The 14,304-nt window shown below is 40.9% G+C and overlaps 2 non-coding genes across 2 annotated transcripts; both read left to right on the forward strand.

Annotated features, from left to right (window-relative positions):
- The first annotated feature begins 539 nt into the window (after positions 1-539).
- On the forward strand, positions 540-608 carry LOC147967112 (small nucleolar RNA R66). The gene has a single exon (XR_015609567.1). It is a non-coding gene; the product is annotated as a small nucleolar RNA R66 (small nucleolar RNA).
- Positions 609-721: 113 nt separating this feature from the next.
- On the forward strand, positions 722-809 carry LOC147967113 (small nucleolar RNA snoR118). The gene has a single exon (XR_015609578.1). It is a non-coding gene; the product is annotated as a small nucleolar RNA snoR118 (small nucleolar RNA).
- The last annotated feature ends 13,495 nt before the right edge of the window (positions 810-14,304 follow it).

Consider the following 14,304-nt stretch of genomic DNA (forward strand, 5'->3'; position numbering starts at 1 on the left):
AGCCAATTAACATCCCAAATAGATAATATAATAGCATGGAGCAATCAAAAATTATAGATACGTTGGAGACGTATCACATACCATCTTTCGGGACTGATTGGTCGTTGTGCGCCCATGCTGTCATTCTGCAATTCTGAGGACAAATTGAACATCTTAGCGTAATTTTTTCTGAGTACTTCTGAACTTATATATCATCTACTCTTCTGAACTTATACACACCATCTTTCAGGACTGATAGGTGCACTCTGTGTGCCATGCTGTGGAAATCTGCAATTCTAATGTCCACATTGGCTATGCCGTAATTTTGGTGACTGAATTTTATGGTGAAATGTTAATCGGGCTAGAATTTTTCAAATGGGTTATCCTTTTGGTGGATCTTGAGCTGCTTACTGCTACTTGTGAGGTGAGGTGAATAACATTCTCTAAAAGTTGCTCATGCTATTCTTATCGTTTTATGGCTTTTTAGTTTGCGATGTGTTCTCTGCAGTTCATTTCTGTGAGTCTAGTGATGGCACATCTTTGCAGTTCATTTCTGTGAGTCCAGTGATGGCACATCTTTGAGACCTGAGATTTCTTTGATGAAAATCTTAAGCATAATACCTGAGGGCTACTGATTTGATCTTCTATTGTTCCTGATCCACTGATTTTATTTATAATTGTTTGTTGATTCTCTTCCTTCACTTTTGCTTGGCTATTGTTTGGTTGTATATATCTTGATGTCATGGATGATGATACGCATTGGGCTCCGAGCAGCGAACATCACTGCAGTCTGATGGAGATGTGTTTTCCTAGAAAGCATTGTCTGGCGGCTCAACCTTTCAGCGACCAATAGTGATGGTCGCAAGTTGACATATTTCCTGTAGTGAATGTGATATTGCGAGCATGATGAGTCCAATCTAGATTGAGGTGATCTCATGATGGTCAATGGTGGTAGAGGGAGTAGTGGCAGCCGTGGAGGCTGTGGTGCGCCACCGGGTAGTTCTCAGTTTCGTCGAGGACGAGGCATTACTCAAGGCCATGGAAAAACCACCATGGGGGCATGGTTACACACATAATGATCCAGGTCGCGGTAGGGGTGAGGGTCCTGCGGTGCCAAGATATAATCAGACTCTGAGATAGAGATACAATGCTTTCCCAACAAATAATACTTCAGTAGCGAGGGGTCCAGGAGATATTGTTCACACATAGAACCCATGTATGCAGTTCGATATGGAGATTTCTGATCCAGGAGCGTTAGTTGGTTTGGAACAGCTTGCCCTAAAGGATGGGGAGGGTGCACCGGTGGAAACTAAACCAAATAACAGGGCAGCTAAAAAGCGTTCTTCTCAAGAGGCATTATTTTCGATAGCTACAGTTGATGTGGAGGCATCTAGCTCAGCTACTAGCTCTTCCAATGACCACCTTGTCATGGTGCAGTACAAAAAGTGTTCGGAGGGAGTGCCCCTCTTCCTCTGGTTTATGTCTCACCAAGGAGTAACAAAAAACCAAAGAATGGTGGTGACCATGATGGGAAAGTTGACATGAATATTTCTGAACTTTTGGTGGGCTACCGGATGGAGCGCCGCCGGGATAAATGAGTCTCTTATGCTGGAACTGCTGCGGGTTGAGCAACCCCATGATAGTTTGAGAAGTTCACAAGCTTGCGAACAACTTTTCCCCGGCCGTGCTATGCATAGTTGAAACCCAGTAGAATAAGGCACGAGCCAAAATTTTATCAATTTCTTTTGGTTATAATAAATCATTTTCTATTAGTAGCTCAGGCAGGAATGGAGGCCTAGTAATTTCTTGAATGATGAAATAAATTTGGAGGTTAAAGGTTACTCAAAGTACCATATTGATGTCGTTGTTTCATATTTGGGACCGTCTCCATGGAGATTATGATGCATATGTGGAGAGGCCAAAGTCGTTGATTGTCACAAAACATGGGACACGCATCATTCGCTCATAGGGACCTCAGCTCTCCCGTGGCTAGCCATAGGTGATTTTAACAAAGTCTTGTGTCAGTCAGAGCATGACAGAGTGGGTTTGAAGAGTCAATTTCAAATTGATGGATTTAGAGATGCCTTGGACTTATGCAGTTCAACTGATCTGGGTTATAGTGGGATCCCGTGGACTTCCAAGAAAGAAGTAGCATGTGGCTCCTTAACAGGGGTCCGGTTAGATTGAGTAGTGGCGGACAACTTATGGCGTTCCTTGTTTCCGGTAGCATAGCTTGATCAAGCCTTGACAGCATGTTCTGATCATAGCCCAATTGTACTAAAGTTTTTAGATGAGCTCATGAATAATAAGGGCACTAGACCCTTTAAGGACAACATGATGTGGGAAACTAACCCCCGTCTGAAAACTTGTCTTAATGGGATCTAGAAGAGGAGCCCGGGTGTTGTTTCAGTTTTAGAGGAGCAAGATAAACTTCAGGAGTTGTCATGTGATCTCTCCAGTTGGGATCGCCTTACCTCTGAGAATGTACATAGGGAAATCAAGTGCCTCAAGTACGAGCTGGAGATACTGAGACACCTTTCTTGTCGAGTCGGCCTGTCACACCAGGATGTGAAAATTGTCGAGCGACTAGTGGAACTATACCACTGGGAAGAGCTGCTATGGAAGCAACAATCGCATGTGGAGTGGCTTTGTTGTGGAGATAGAAACATTCATTACTTCCACTTGAGAGATATGATGAGGAGAAGGAAAAATCTCATAAAGTCACTTCAAAATTCCCATGGCAACATGATCAGCAAAATAAATGAGCTCGAGGAGATGGCAACATAATTCTACAAAGATCTATTCGTGACAGAGGGTGTTGCTTATATGCAGGAGGTTTTGGATGTGGTCCCGATTGAAGTGACTGACGCAATGAACATTTCATTAAATATTGCATATACTAATGTGGAGGTTAAAACTGCACTATTCGAAATGTTTCCCATGAAAGCACCAGGCCCATATGGTTACCAGCGCACTTTTTCATAATGATTGGGACATCTGTGGAGATGAAGTAACAATGGCTGTAGTGCGCATTGTGGAATGCACAGAGAGCAATGAGTGCATCAATAATACTTAACTTGTTTTGATCCCAAAGGTAAATAACACCTCTTCGCTAACTCAATCCCGCCCCATCAGCTCGTGCAATGTCCTACACAAAATTGCTTCTAAAGTCATTGCTAACCGGTTGAAAGATATCCTCCCAAATATTATTTTTGCAGAGCAGTCTGCCTACGTCCCTGGGAGGCTTATTACTGATAACATCATAGTAGCTTATGAGTGTCTGCATTTTATGAAACTAAATAAATCTTTGAAACACCGCCACTTATCTTTGAAACTGGACATGATGAAGGCATATGACAGGGTGGAGTGGCATACCTTGAAGCTTTGTGAAGTGTATGAAAGCTCAACAAAAGAAACTAGTGGGTGTGCATCCAACTCGCTTGCTTATGAAGACCTAGGGCATTTTGAGGAAGCCCATCATTGGAATATACAAGCCAAGTTCTATAATGAAAGATTCCCACTAGTATATGAATGTGACAACATAGGAGACTCTCTAACATGAAGATCATGGTGCTACTTTGAAGCACAAGTGTGGTACAAGGATAGTAGCATTGTCCCTTTTATTTTTTTATTTTTTTATTTGGCCTTTCCTTTTTTTATTTGGCCTTTCTCTTTTTTTGGCCTTCCTTTTTTTATTTTGCCTTTATTTTTCTATATTTTTTAATTGGGACAATGCTCTATTGATGATGATCATCACACTTTTATTTTCTTACAACTCAATAATTACAACTCGATACTAGAACAAAGTATGACTCTATATGAATGCCTCCGGTGGTGTACCGGGATATGCAATGAATCAAGAGTGATAAGTATGAAAGAGTTATGAACGGTGGCTTTGCCACAAATACTATGTCAACTACATGATCATGCTAGTAATATGACAATGATGAATGTGTCATGATAAACTAGATGGTGGAAAGTTGCATGGAAATATATCTCAGAATGGCTATGGAAATGCCATAATAGGTAGGTATGGTGGCTGTTTTGAGGAAGGTATATGGTGGGTTTATGGTACCGGGGAAAGTTGCGCGGTACTAGAGAGGCTAGCAATGGGGGAAGGGTGAGAGTGCGTATAATCCATGCACTCAACATTAGTCATAAAGAACTCATATACTTATTGCAAAAATCTATTAGTTATCGAAACAAAGTACTACACGCATGCTCCTAGGGGGATAGATTGGTAGGAAAAGACCATCGCTCGTCCCCGACCGCCACTCATAAGGAATACAATCAATAAATAAATCATGCTTCGACTTCGTCACATAACAGTTCACCATACGTGCATGCTACGGGAATCACAAACTTCAACACAAGTATTTATCAAATTCACAACTACTCAACTAGCATGACTCTAATATCACCATCTCCATATCTCAAAACAATCATCAAGTATCAAACTTCTCTTGGTATTCAACACACTCATAAGAGAATTTTATTATTCTTGAATACCTAGCATATTAGGATTTTAAGCAAATTACCATGCTATTTAAGACTCTCAAAATAATATAAGTGAAGCATGAGAGTTCATCTGTTTCTTCAAAATAAAACTACCACCATGCTCTAAAAGATATAAGTGAAGCACTAGAGCAAACAACAAACTACTTCGAAAGATATAAGTGAAGATCAATGAGTAGTTGAATAATTATGCAGCTATGTGAAGACTCTCTAACATTTAATAATTCCAGATCTTGGTATTCTATTCAAACAGCAAGCAAAGCAAAATAAAATGACATCTAAGATTAGCAAACATCATGTGAAAAAGCAAAACTTAGGACCAATCGATACTAACCGATAGTTGTTGAAGAAGAAAGGTGGGATGCCAACCGGGGCATCCCCAAGCTTAGACGCTTGAGACTTCTTGAAATATTTTTTTGGGGTGCCTTGGGCATCCCCAAGCTTGAGCTTTTGTGTCTCCTTAATTCCTCTCATATCACGGTCTCCCTAAATCTCGAAAGCTTCATCCACACAAAACTCAACAAGGACTCGTGAGATAAGTTAGTATAAACCATTGCCAACACCTTATTATACTATACTGTAGAAAATCACTACAATTATTATTCAACATTTTATACTAAACACATCTGCATATTTAATAGTACTATCCTCAAATAGAATCATTAAAGAAGCAAACATATGCAAACAATGCAAACATAACAGCAATCTGCCTAAACAGGATAGTCTGTAAAGAATGCTGCAACATCCATACTTCCCTAGCTCCAAAAATTATGAAAGAAAATTACCACTGTAGTAAATTTATCAGAGCTTAATATGCAAAAGGTTTCAACATTTTATCACATTCTTAATTTTCTAGGGAATTATTGCAACAGCGGTAAACTTTCTGTTTTCAAACAGCAACATGTATACTTGTAACATAGGCATAGTAAAGACTATTAATGCCACTTTTATTGAAATAAAAGATGCAAAACATTGTTCTAAATAAAAGAAAGCAAATCCTAACAAAATAAATGGACGCTCCAAGCAAAACACATATCATGTGGTGAATAAAAATATAGCTCCAAGTAAAGTTACCGATGAATGAAGACGAAAGAGGGGATGCCTTCCAGGGCATCCCCAAGCTTGAGCTCTTGGTTGTCCTTGAATATTGCCTTGGAGTGCCTTGGGCATCCACAAGCTTAGGCTCTTGCCACTCATTACTCCATAGTCCATCGAATCTTTACCCAAAACTTGAAAACTTCACAACAGAAAACTTAAAGTAGAAAACTCGTGAGCTCCGTTAGTATAAGAAAATAAATCACCACTTCAAGGTACTGTAATGAACTTATTATTTATTTATATTGGTGTTAAACCTACTGTATTCCAACTTCTCTATGGTTTATAAACTATTTTACTAGCCATAGATTCATTAAAATAAGTAAATAACACATCGAAAACAGAATCTGTCAAAAACAGAACAGTCTGTAGTAATCTAGATCAAACGTATACTTCTGGAAGTCATAAAATTCTCAAATAAATTGCTGGACCTGAGTAATTTATCTATTAATCATCTGCAAAAATAATTAACTAAATAGCGCTCTCCAAATAAAAATGGCAGCAATTCTTGTGAGCGCTAAAGTTTCTGTTTTTTACAGCAAGATCAACAAGACTTTCCCCAAGTCTTCCTAAAGGTTCTACTTGGCACAAACACTAATTAAAAGCATAAAACCACATCTAAACAGAGGCTAGATGAATTATTTATTACTAAACAGGAACAAAAAGCAAGGAATGAAAATAAAGTTGTGTTGCCTCCCAACAAGCACTATCGTTTAACGCCCCTAGCTAGGCATGATGATTTCAATGATGCTCACATAAAAGATAAGAATTGAAATATAAAGAGAGCATCATGAAGAATATGACTAGCACATTTAAGTCTAACCCTCTTCCTGTGTATAGGGATTTTGTGAGAAAACAACTTATGGGAACAACAATCAACTAGCATAGGAAGGCAAAACAAGCATAACTTCAAAACTTTAAGCACATAGAGATGAAATTTGATATTATTCCAATTCCTACAAGTATATGTTCCTCCCTCATAATAATTTTCAGTAGCATCATGAATGAATTAAACAATATAACCAGCACCTAAAGCATTCTTTTCATGATCTACAAGCATGCAAATTTTATTACTCTCCACATAAGCAAAATTCTTCTCATGAATAATAGTGGGAGCAAACTCAACAAAATAACTATCATGTGATTGAAAATTAAGATCAAGATGACAAGTTTCATGGTTATCATTATTCTTTAAAGCATACATGTCATCACAATAATCATCATAGATAGGAGGCATGCTTTCATCATAATAAATTTGCTCATCAAAACTTGGGGGACAAAAAATATCATCTTCATCAAACATAGCTTCCCCAAGCTTGTGGCTTTGCATATCATTAGCATCATGGATATTCAAGGAATTCATACTAACAACATTGCAATCATGCTCATCATTCAAATATTTAGTTCCAAACATTTTATAGATTTCTTCTTCTAGCACTTGAGCACAATTATCCTTTCCATCATACTCACGAAAGATAGTAAAAAGGTGAAGTGTATGAGACAAACTCAATTCCATTTTTTATAGTTTTCTTTTATAAACTAAACTAGTGATAAAACAAGAAACTAAAAGACTCGATTTTAAGATCTAAAGATATACCTTCAAGCGCTAGCCTCCCCGGCAACGGCGCCCGAAAAGAGCTTGATGTCTACTACACAACCTTGTTCTTGTAGATGTTGTTGGGCCTCCAAGTGCAGAGGTTTGTAGGACAGTAGAAAATTTCCCTCAAGTGGATGACCTAAGGTTTATCAATCCATAGGAGGCGTAGGATGAAGATGGTCTCTCTCAAGCAACCCTGCAACCAAATAACAAAGAGTCTCTTGTGTCCCCAACACACCCAATACAATGGTAAATTGTATAGGTGCACTAGTTCGGCGAAGAGATGGTGAAACAAGTGGTATATGGGTAGTAGATAAAGGTATTTTTAATCTGAAATAATAAAAACAGCAAGGTAGCAAGTGATAAAAGTAAGCGTAAACGGTATTGCAATGCTAGGAAACAAGGCCTAGGGTTCATACTTTCGCTAGTGTAAGTTCCCTCAACAATACTAACATAATTGGATCACATAACTATCCCTCAACATGCAACAAAGAGTCACTCCAAAGTCACTAATAGCGGAGAACGAACGAAGAGATTATGGTAGGGTACGAAACCACCTCAAAGTTATTCTTTCCAATCAATCCATTGGGCTATTCCTGAAGTGTCACAAACAGCCCTGGAGTTCGTACTAGAATAACACCTTAAGACACAAATCAACCAAAACCCTAATGTCACCTAGATACTCCAATGTCACCTCAAGTATCCGTGGGTATGATTATATGATATGCATCACACAATCTCATATTCATCTATTCAACCAACACATAGAACCTCAAAGAGTGCCCCAAAGTTTCTACCGGAGAATCACGACGAAAACGTGTGCCAACCCCTATGCATAGGTTCCCAATGTCACGAAACCCGCAAGTTGGTCACCAAAACATACATCAAGTGGCACGTGGTATCCCATTGTCACCACAGATATCCACGACAAGACATACATCAAGTGTTCTCAAATCTTTAAAGACTCAATCCGATAAGATTACTTCAAAGGGGAAACTCAATTCATTACAAGAGAGAAGAGGGGGAGGAGAAACATAAGATCCAACTATAATAGCAAAGCTCGCGATACATCAAGATCATGCCAAATCAAGAACACGAGAGAGAGAGAGAGAGAGATCAAACACATAGCTACTGGTACATACCCTCAGCCCCGAGGGAGAACTACTCCCTCCTTGTCATGGAGAGCGCCGGGATGATGAAGATGGCCACCGGAGAGGGATTGCCCCCTCCGGCAGGGTGCCGGAACGGGTCTAGATTTGTTTTTGGTGGCTACGGAGGCTTCTGGTGGCGGAACTCCTGATCTATTGTGTGTTCTGGAAGTTTTTGGTCACGTAGGTATATATGGGTGCAGGAGGTACGTCAGGGCAGCCACGAGGGTCCCACGAGAAAGGGGGGTGTGCCCTAGGGGGGCGCCCCCCACCCTCGTGAGCACCTCGTTCCTTCCTGGACATGGGGTCCAAGTCCATCAGGTGTGTTTCCTTCCAAAAATAACTTCTCCAGTTGATTTCGTTCCGTTTCGACTCCGTCTGATATTCCTTTTCTTCAAAACACTGAAATAGGCATAAAACAGCAAATCTGGGATGGGCCTCCGGTTAATAGGTTAGTCCCAAAAGTAATATAAAATTGGATAATAAAGCCCAATATTGCCCAAAACAGTAGATAATATAGCATGGAGCAATCAAAAATTATAGATACGTTGGAGACGTATCAAGGGGTGGTTCAACAGGACCCCGTGGAGAGGGATGGTTGAACAATAGCCGGTGGAGGAGCAATGGAGGCTGGATGAACAGGAGCCCGTGGATGAACAGTCGCAGGTGGAGGCTGGAGGATGTCGACGGTGGATGAACAATATCCCATGAAGGCAGGAGGAGGTCGACGGTGGAGATGAACAGTAGCCCGTGGAGTCCCGTTTTGCGGTATGCCACACCCCTCCCGATGAATAGGACCCCCGTTTTGACCATAGCGCTCCAACACAAGTCTGTTTCCTCCGTTCTGTGGTACGCCACACCCCACCCGATCAACAGGACCCAATTCGATAGTAGGAGGTCGAAGAGAGAAGTTTGTTTCCTCCGTTTTGCGGTACGCCACACCCCTCCTGGTGAATGGGATCCCGTTTCGACCATAGGTAGTCGAACACAAGGCTGTTTCTTCCGTTCTGCAGTACGCCAGGCCTTGTTTCCATTGGTTGTTCCGTCCAACCCAGTTGGCTCCCGATGAAAAGCATGCATTCGGTTGCCTCCTGATGAACACGATGACGCAGTTTCTCCGTTCCGACCCAGCTGGTTGGCTACCGATGAACAGGACGCCATCGCTGCATCTTCATGTATACGAGCCCTGGCCATACGTACGCGTGAGTAGGCGCTCGAGACCCCGCCCGTAGGTATGTACGTGGCCGTATTTACATTCTTGCACCCTGGCTGTACGTACGTGTCCATGCTACGTGCGTGCCTCTACTACGGTCGCTCGAGCTAGAATCGTTCATATTGACTAAGTTGATAAGTCAGCCTCCCACTATGGTGGGTTGATGTGTACTATGCAACTTTATTCTTGTAGACACGTGTTGGGCCTCAAAGTGCAGAGTTTTGTAGGACAATAGAAATTTTCCCGCAAGTGGATGATCTATGGTTTATCAATCCATGGGAGTCGTAGGATGAAGATAGTCTCTCTCAAATGACCGTGCAACCAAATACAGGAATCTCTTGTCTCCCCAACACACCCAATACAATGGCAAATTGTATAGGTGAACTAGTTCGGCGAAGAGATGGTGATAAAAGTGTAATATGGATGGTAGAAATTTATTATTATTATCTGAATAAATAAAACAGAAAGGTAGCAAATAGTAAATGGGCACAAAAACGGTATTGCAATGCTTGAAGATGAGGCCTAGGGTCTGTACTTTCGCTAGTGCAATCTCTCAACGATGCTAATATAATTGGATCATATAACCATCCCTCAAAGTGCGATGAAGAATTACTCCAAAGTTCCTATCTAGCGGAGAACATAGGAATAATTCATTTGTAGGGTACGAAACCACGTCAAAACTATTCTTTCCGTTTGATCTATTCAAGAGTTTGTACTAAAATAACATAAAACTATTCTTTCCGTTCGATCTATCCTAGGGTTCGTACTAAAATAACACCAAAGCAAATTCATATTCATAATACTCAATTCAACACAAAGAACTTCAAAGAGTGCCCCAAGATTTCTACCGGATAAACAAACACAACAACGTGCATCAAGCCCTATGCATAGATTACCCCAATGTCACCTCGGGAATCCATGAGTTGAGTGCCAAAACATATATCAAGTGAATCAATACGATACCCCATTGTCACCAAAAGTATTCTATTGCAAGGCATATATCAAGTGTTCTCAAATCCATAAAAGTATTCAAGCCGATAACAATGAAATCTCAAAAGGAATACACTCAATTCATCACAACAAGATAGAGAAGGGAAAACACCATATGATCCGACTATATTAACAAAGCCCGCGATACATCAAGATCATGACATCTCAAGAACACGAGAGAGAGAGAGATTAAACACATAGCTATTGTTACAAACCCTCAGCCCCGAGGGTGTACTACTCCCTCCTCATCGTGGTGGTCGCCAGGATGATTAAGATGGCCACCGGAGATGATTCCCCCCTCCGGCAGGGTGCCGGAACGGGGTCTAGATTGGTTTTCGGTGGCTAGAGAGGCCTGCGGCGATGGAACTTCTAATCTAGATTAACCTCGAGGGTTTTTGGAATATTTGTGAATTTATAGGGTAAAGAGGGGGTTCAGGAGGCCACCGAGGTGGGCACAACCCACCAGGGGGCGCCTGGGCCCCCAGGCGCTCCCTGGTGGGTTGTGCCCCCCTCGGGGCACCCCTCAAGTGCTGCTCTAGCCCATCTTGGGTGTTCTGGTCCATAAAAAATCTCCAAAAAGTTTCGCGGTGTTTGGACTCCATTTGATATTGATTTCCTGCGATGTAAAAAACAAGCAAAAAACAACAACTGGCACTGGGCACTCGGTCAATAGGTTAGTCCCAAAAAATGATATAAAGTTGCTATAAAATGATTGTAAAACATCCAAGAATGATAAAATAACAGCTTTAATACTTTATAAATTGTAGATACGTTGGAGACGTATCAGCATCCCCAACCTTAATTCCTACTCGTCCTCGAGTAGGGAAATGATAAAAGAAATAATTTATGAAGTGTGAATGCTAGCAAAGTGCATAAGTTTGATCAATGATAACTTCAATCACTTTTCCTAGCATCATAATAGTAATTCTTTCTCATAAAATTTCTCATGTTATGGTAGCAACCAATTCACATGTTAAGGTTCAAACAATGAATCCTCTTGAAACTCAACAACCTATGTTCTCAGTCACCAAGCAATTGCAATTCAACTTATTCAACAGAGTTTAAGTAAGAGCTCCACATGATCAACCATCATATAGTCTTCTATGATTGCTAACACTCACCGCATACACATGAGCAAAATGTTTCAACCGGACACATAGAAAGATAGGGGCTTATAATTTTGCCGCCCAACGTATTCACCACAAGGGTGATGTCAACAATAATAACTCATGCTACCCATATCCAACTGGATATATGTGCCTAGATCTTTCCTCACCACATGATGCTTGCCAAAAGAGAAAAATAAGAAGGAATAGAGAGAAAACCTTTGACTCTTTGCATAAAAGTAAATACATAAAATTAAAAGATAGGCCCCTTGGAGAGGGAAGCAGAGGTTGCCATGCGCTTATTTGTTTGTATGCTCAACCCCTTAGTCTAAAATAACGTCACGTTGCATTGCCCTTGTGATAGCGACCTTTATTATGCAGTTTGTGGCTTTTATTCTTCACCATTGATAGCCCACAAGTATAGGGGATCAATTGTATCCTCTTTCGATAAGTAAGAGTGTCGAACCCAACGAGGAGCTAAATGTAGAACAAATATTCCCTCAAGTTCTATCGACCTCCGATACAACTCTACGCACGCTTAACGTTCGCTTTACCTAGAACAAGTATGAAACTAGAAGTACTTTGTACGTGTTGTTGGGTAGGTTTGCAAGATAATAAAGAGCGTGTAAATAAAAAGTAGGGGCTGTTTAGATAAAGACACAACTAAGTTAGTTTTAGTAAAGAGCTTGTTGTCACACAAGAAAGTTATTTGTCCCTAGGCAATCGATAACTAGACCGGTAATCATTATTGCAATTTTATTTGAGGGAGAGGCATATGCTAACACACTTTCTCTTCTTTGATCATATGCACTTATGATTGGAACTCTAGTAAGCATCCGCAACTACTAAAGATCATTAAGGTAAAACCCAACAATAGCATTAAAGTATCAAGTCCTCTTTATTCCCATACGCAAACAACCTACTTACTTGGGTCTGTGCTTCTGTCACTCACGCCACCCACCATAAGCAAATCATGAACATATTGCAAACCCTACAGCGGGGATCCCTCACGCTGGCATGATGTGGAGAGCACCTTAGGACAGCACTAATAATACAACATGCAACTCAAACCAATCACGATCATCAATTAACCCATAGGACAAAACAGATCTACTCAAACATCATAGGATAGCCATACATCATTGGGAAATAATATATAGCGTTGGGCACCATGTTTAAGTAGATATTACAGCAGGTAAAAGAGGGGTTACACCGTTGCATAGAGGGGGAGAGAGTTGGTGATGGTGGCGGTGAAGTTGTTGGTGTAGATTGCGGTGACGATGATGGCCCCGGCGATGTTCTGGCGCCACCGGGAGAGAGGGGGAGAGAGCCCGCCTTCTTCTTCTTATTCCTTGACCTTCTCCCAAGATGGGAAAAGGGTTTCCCCTTTGGTCCTTGGTCTCCATGGCATGGGATGGGCGAGAACCCCTCCGAGATTGGATCTGTCTCTTTGTCTCTCTCTATTTCTGCGTTCCCTGATACTACCCTTTCACCGTTTCATAAATTCACGGAGATCCGTAACTCCGATTGGGATGAAATTTTAACACGATCTCTATCCGGGTATTGGATTTTTTGCGGCGAAAGAAGGGCACGAAACGCCTTACGGTATGGCCACGAGGGCCCAGGGCGCGACTGACCCCCTGGGGCGCCCCATGCCTCGTGGCCCCCTCGGGCATCGTCTCTCGTTGATTCTTCTTCCCAAAAATCACATATATTTCAAAAAAATATCCGTCGGTTTTTATCCCGTTTGGACTCCGTTTGATATGGATTTTCTGCGAAACAAAAAACATGCAACAAACAGGAATTGGCACTGGCCACTAGATCAATATGTTAGTCCCAAAAATAGTATAAAAAGTTGCCAAAATATATAAAAGTTGTATAATATTGGCATGGAACAATCAAAAATTATAGATACGAAGGAGACATATTAGCATCCCCAAGCTTAATTCCTGCTCATCCTCGAGTAGGTAAATGATAAAAAAGATATTTTTTGATGTGGAATGCTACCTAGCATAATCTTGATCATGCAATCTAATCATGGCATGAATATTAAGACACGAGTGATTCAAAGCAATAGTGTATCATTTGACATTAAGACCATAATACTTCAAGCATACTAATAAAGCAATCATGTCTTTTCAAAATAACATGGCCAAAGAAAGTTATCCCTACAAAATCATATGGTCTGGCTATGCTCCATCTTCACCACACAAAATATTCAAATCATGCACAACCCCGATGACAAGCCAAGAAATTGTTTCATACTTTTGATGTTCTCAAACCTTTCAACTTTCACGCAATACATTAGCGTGAGCCATGGACATAGCACTATAGGTGGAATAGAATATGATGATGGAGGTTGTGAGGAGAAGACAAAAAGGGAGAAAGTCTCGCATCGACGCGGCTAATCAATGGGCTATGGAGATGCCCAACAATTGAGGTCAATGCGAGGAGGACGGATTGCCATGCAACGGATGCACTAAGAGCTATAAGTGTATGAAAGCTCAAACTGGAAACTAAGTGGGTGTGCATCCAACTTGCTTGCTCATGAAGACCTCGGGCATTTGAGGAAGCCCAGCATCGGAATATACAAGCCAAGTTCTATAATGAAAATTCCCACTAGTATATAAAAGTGATAACTCTCTATATGAAGAACATGGT

Source organism: Triticum urartu, chromosome 6A, assembly GCF_056163025.1.
Source record: "Triticum urartu cultivar PI428250 chromosome 6A, HENAU_Tu73, whole genome shotgun sequence".
In the NCBI taxonomy this organism is placed as follows: Eukaryota; Viridiplantae; Streptophyta; class Magnoliopsida; order Poales; family Poaceae; genus Triticum; species Triticum urartu.